The sequence below is a fragment of the Cibotium barometz genome, chromosome 22 (genome assembly GCF_041138505.1).
Source record: "Cibotium barometz isolate CiBa-2024 chromosome 22, ASM4113850v1, whole genome shotgun sequence".
NCBI classification, from domain to species: Eukaryota; Viridiplantae; Streptophyta; class Polypodiopsida; order Cyatheales; family Cibotiaceae; genus Cibotium; species Cibotium barometz.
This window is the reverse complement of record NC_141067.1, coordinates 12024740-12030965: the sequence shown is the minus strand read 5'-3', so window position 1 is coordinate 12030965 and position 6226 is coordinate 12024740. Positions and strand designations below refer to the sequence as shown.

At 42.1% G+C, this 6226-nt stretch overlaps 1 pseudogene; it reads left to right on the top strand.

The window, feature by feature from the left end:
• The first annotated feature begins 3327 nt into the window (after positions 1-3327).
• On the top strand, positions 3328-4429 carry LOC147626282 (uncharacterized; annotated as a pseudogene).
• Positions 4430-6226: the final 1797 nt, after the last annotated feature.

Genomic DNA, 6226 nt, shown 5'->3' with positions numbered 1-6226 from the left:
CTTAATTATAATCTGATTAAGAGCATGATAATCTATGCACATATGCATAGAACCATCCTTCTTTTTTACCAAAAGAATCTAGGTTTTATAAAATCTTTTCTTGCATAATCAGTCAATTTTTGCTCCACCTCATGTGCTTCAGAGTGGCTAAGTCTATAGCTAAGCTTGTTTATAAGCTTGGAACTTGGTAGGACATCAATGGAATGGAGTACCGCCCTACATGGTGAGAGAGACAAATCTTTAGGAAAGATATCTTGATACTCTCGCAAACAAAGAATTTAAAGTATACGCGTACTTACCATTTTTTATTGTCTCATTTTCATCCCTTGGATTTTTTCAAGTTTCGCTCACATGCAGACAAAACAAGGTTCAAAAAATAGGACTCTACGACCACCAATCTTGCCATATGAACGAACCAAATCAGGCATACTGTCATCTCTCTAAACTCCGCGGATTGGAGAGGGAACACCTGTATCATATGAACTTACCAAGAGGATTTACCATCCTTCTAGAACTACCTCCAGCTTAAGCACTACCTTGCTATGCCCCACCCTCAAAGCAGTGAAAGCATAGATTATCTTTTTTTGCTTTCTCGTACTGCTGTTTTTGGAGTTTTGTAAGGTTTTTCTCTCTATTTTTTCGTGGTTTTTTAGACCAATGTCCCCCTTGCCCCCCCCCCCCCCTTCACCTTGACCATGTCCCTAGTCACCTTGAAAGAATTTTCTTTTAAATTTTGTATCCCCACTCTCATTTATCATCTGTTGAGGACCAAATTTTGACCTGTGAGATATATCATCAAATATCTAAGCGTATTTTATTGCCTCGTCAAAATCCTTCGGCTTCTTAGGCTGTACATAACTCTCACAATTTGGGTCAAGACCTTGCATGAACCCCCGCGGTTTGGAATGCAACGATTTGCTTTAACTTCAGCACTATTTCTCGATAGTTTGAGATATATTGGGTGCGTGAAATGCCATGCAGCATAGAGCATTTGTCCCACTCACTCCAAGACCTCTGAAGTTCATAATTGATAAAAACTCTTTGGCGGAATCCTATCTCGAACTCTACCCAAGTACGAGGACATCTGGCACTAGCGGCCAAACTCATCCACCACCACCATTTATATGCTTTGCTCGTTGTCAAGGACAAGCTTGCCTCGATGGGCCTCACATTCTCTGGCATATGCCTAAGGTTAAGTCTGACCACTTCTATAAGAAAATATTGATTGCATTTTTGTTGCGTTCCTTTTCCTCTTCCCCAAAGCTTGGTACTTTGAGATCCTTGAAGATCCTCGTAGACACTACGGATTACTTAGAAGACTCTATGGATTTCCGCCCAATGGATGTCTCAACCTCCTGTCGAAAAGAAATAAATTGTACTCTTCTTTGCACGAGCACAAGAGACACAATTTAGCACGACTAAACTCCTAAGGATGGTCAAAATTTCATTTTGATTTTGTTCTAAGGTTTGGATCATGGCAAAAAGCTGCAAAATGGACTTGTGTGAGACCTCCTACTTTGAGACGTCAACCTTGAATCGAGCATGAGGATCTGCATCACCAAACTCGAACTCGAACTCATTGAGGAGGTCTTCACCTGTGCCTAGGTCCAACAGGGTATCACTAGTCTCTATGGTTTGGGACTATCAGTGGGGTGTGTCTCTATGGATGGAACCATGAGGTCATCTATAGACAAGGATGGGGTAAAGAACGTGCCTCCTACCACTTGGCTCTTGTACGCTAAGTCATGAGGTGGACGGAGGATGAAAAGCCTTTGTCTGGCGTGCAAGGACAACTTGCTGCATGCGGGCAAGCTCGTTCTATGTAAGGCCATAAACGGGCGATAACACAATCAAGAAATACCCCTTGAAACCTTGAGGTGGGTACCATCATCATGGCCTTTTTATGAGAAATGTGATACATTGTGGGGAAGTACTCCAAAATGCACTGTCTTGATGAGTTCTCTTAACAGCGATGGAATGGCAGAGGTAGGCGTTGATACTAGGGTAGACGTAGAGATACTGGATGATGCAGAGAGGAGGATCCAATTGTGCATGGAGGCATTAAAGTAACAACAGATCAAGTTGGAGTGAAAAGCAAAAAAGGCAGCATCGTCCATGATGGTGTGAAAGGCCAAAAAGTTGAGGAATTGAATAAATACTCAATAAACATTCGTGGTCGATCGATGGAGATGCCGATGAAAGTAGTGTCAGATAAACTAGGCGAGATTGAAGCAGCAAGGATGATTCATGAAGAGAGACTATTTCAGATAAGACAGGAAGAGGAGACAAAGTGGCAAATAACCTATTTAAACACGCAAGTGGAAATTACAAAGATTCTTAGCAAATTAGGCAAAGAATAGTAAGGATTTAATCATGGTATTGATGTGTTAATTTTGTATTCTTGTTCTGTGCCTTAGGTATTTGAGAAATCTTTACGACTTGTGCGCAGACATTTGGAACCACTCACCCCAAGGTAACATAGTAGATTGATCAAAGGTACGCATCAATCCTTAGGTATTTGAGAAATCTTTACGACTTGTGCGTAGACATTTGGAACCACTCACCCCAAGGTAACATAGTAGATTGATCAAAGGTAACATAGTAGATTGATCAAAGGTACGCATCAATCCATGCATCCTCTTGTGATTTTTGGTTTATTGTCAATGCTTAATTCTGCTCCTTGTTAGACTTCAATTGAAATGCAACGTAATTGTATTCCAATAGGCACTTTAATGCTTATTTTATGTGCCTTTATGATGCAAAGTGTAATCATTGAATTCCTAGAAAAGTAGGGGTGGAGGTATGGTCCTTGAGAATGGTGGTGTTTCCCACGTCAGGTGACTTTTTGGAGATGCATTCACTCTAGTCTTTGGTCCGAAGCGCGACTTGAAAATCAACATAGGTTTTTTTACACATATCGAATGTCATATGACTCATTCCATGTTTTGCGTGAAATGATTGACCCCCATTTGCCATCCACACATAGTGAGAACATAGTGCGTTATCCTATGCCTGTTGACCTTGCATTAGCACGATGTTCTTTGGAGATTAGTGCATGGTCATTCTAGTACATCAATTTTACATTTATTTGGGATTGGGGAGTCCACTATTCGTAAATATATGGGCATCATCATCCATATTTTGTGCTTGCCAAACAATGTTTGCAAGACATGGAATAGTGGTGCCTACTACGGGAGATCGCTTGGTCAAAATTATTTCTTAGTTTGAGGAAATCACATCTTTGCCAAATATGTGTGTTGCCTTAGATGGGACACACATCAGGTTGCAAAACGAAAGCCACCACAAGAGTGTTTTCCGGCTTAGTACATGAGTCAACATGGTTTTTCGAGCATTGTGCTTCAAGGGATTGTAGATGCCCGTAAGATGTTTTGGAGTGTTGTGTGTAGTGCTCCCGGGGGTATGCATGACACTACACATTTTAAGGGGTGCTCACTTTACAATAGTTTGAAGAGGGGTGAGGTATTGGTGGACACTCCAACAGTAAACTTGTATGGGCAAACTATATGACCTTATATTGTTGCTGACTCGGTGGCTAAGCCCACTAGTTTCCTTGTGAAGCCATTTAGGCCTGCATGACAAATGCTTGAGGCGAAAATAGAGTTTGATAGGCATTTGTCCAAAGGTAGACTGAAAGTTGAAAACACGTTTGAAATTTTAAAGAACAGGTTGAGAGAGTTAAATGTCTGGTTGGTGCTTGTTGTGTGTTACATAATTTTGTGCAGATGCGTGGCGAGGTAGAACCACAGGAACAACATGATCCTCATCCAAATGGTGGTGGTGGCAATAGGGTTGGAATGGGGAGACAACGAGTACTTGGATGAAAGCTGCGTGCTGCCTTGTTTTGTCATTTTCGTTTGCAATTGAGAAGCGAGATGTAAAGACAAATGAGGTAATTTTTTATTTTTTTAAATCGTTTGCTCTCTTTTTAACTTTTACTAACTATGGGGGGGTGGGTAGGGGAGCCTCTTGGTCCTACCATGGCCGCTTAGGGGTTCGATTCCCCTCAGGCTGCTCGATGACTTTGTTTGTGCATGTTTACACGTGTGGTGGTCGTCTGGCCGCGCCGATCGGACTTTCATGTGCGAGGTGATGTTCGGCGGGTTCTTTGCCACCGGTCTGACTTTTTGGAGATCATGTGCGAGATGCCACTCTGTCCGACGAGGTCCGATCGGTCACTCTTTTTCTGGACAGAGCCCACCTGTCAGAGACATGTGCGTAGGCTAAGAGAGATGTTGTTGGCTAACGTCTATCTGTCACTGTGTGTCATCTGCTATCGTGTTGCCATCCGTCACTTGACCTGATGTTTGGTTGACTGCCGTCCATCTTGCAGTGGTTAATTGGAGTCCTGTTGTGTCGTTGCTGGGCTAGCTTGCCTAGTTGGCTGACTGAGCTGTCCTGGCCTGAGTAGTAGTGTGCCCCTTGCATGAGAGAGCACACGACTCTGCTATATAGCCGTACACACACACTTCACCCACACCATAGAGGCGTTACACCCGCCACACACACACATTTGTATTGTTTGTCTCTCTCTCTCACACACACACACACCCACACTTCTACTTCCAAGCAATCATCTTCCTCCTCTCACACTTAGAATCGCTCAAAAATTTACAGAGTCGTGTGTGGAAGAATTTTATTTAATTAAAGATAATAAGCTTAACTCTTCTTGAGAGTGGGTCACACGAAAAGAGAAAAAGAACTGTGGCAAGCTTTGATACCAATGTGTGACAACGCTGGTAGTAGGAAGCCACCATAAGGGAGGAGAGGAGGGCTCTTGTTCACCATAAGGGAGGAGAGGAGGGCTCTTGTTCACCACCTAGCCTTAGAGGAGTGTGTATAAGCATCCATGCTACCAGGCTTATGGAATGGCATGTTTGCCCACACTTGGCCAACCGCTCACGGTCCTCTGACCCAGGCACCTCACCCCTAAGCCTTGGACACCCTTGTCGATTGCACTTCGACGATCAAGCCCTACGTAGTCGGTTACAAGTTACGTGACAAAAGGGGAGACCACAACACACTACTTAATATCCTCACAATTTAACCCATCATTGAGAGTAGCAAGGTGTTTGTGTCATACACCAAGCATGCTTCCAATGAGACCACCACTCCACACACTAGACCATATTTCCACACTCAAATCGTATCATTAAGTGGGAATGATGCAATGTTTTCCTACTTTTGCATGGCCTTTAACATTGTATGATGAGCTAGATTGATTAATTGGTTAGAGGTGGTAGACAAAGTCATTTGGGCCTCAACCACAATGTTTAAGCACATTTTAGGACAAAGAATGCATACATAGAAAACTGGGATGATGTAAGCATTCCCCTTTCTCTCACACACCCTTTTCACTCAATATAGATGTTTTGATACATTTACTTGGTAGACTATGCGACGACATTGTAACACCATATCATTACCAACACGTATAGCATAATGATTGCAATGACAACTAGATGTAATACAATAATTCTAAAAAGAACACAACTTCTCTACCATTTTTAGCTAGATAAAGGTCATGGTCTTTTACATGAGTTACAAGGGGTTATGAAAAGACCTTCTCCACATTGATGGTCATAGATACACATCAAGCTGGTGTTCTTATGCCCAAATTGTTTCCTTGTGGAATTTTCAATAAGAGAGGCTAGATTAAGTACAGGGCATGCACAGTAGCACACCTAGGCAAAGCAACATTTAGGCACATTTCTAGTAGCTTTTAAAATAGAGTACCTTCTCTTTTACTCACTAAAATAGAGTAGCTTTAAGATAGAGTGACTTCTCTTTTACTCAACAGTCAAATGGAAAATTGGTGGACGTGACTAGATTAAAGTCTCATTGAGAGAATTCAATTCATGAGACTCATATGCACCAAACCCTGCATGACTCATATGCACTGAACCCTCATACCCTCAAGAAATCAAGTCATGAGACTCATATGCACCGAACCCTCCACGACTTATATGCATTGAGCCCTCATCCCTCATCATTCTCATAGCATTTATAGCCCACCTACTCCACATAGATGTCTTATTTGATCCTATAACATACATGAGGGTCTCGCCATTTGGAGGGACAATAGAGGGTATCTAACCATTCCCATGGAGCAACCCTATACACAATTGAATATAGTAACCAAAGTTTACATTTGATAGATACAGTAGACATGGATACATTCAAAGATATTTTTGTAATGAGCTTATAC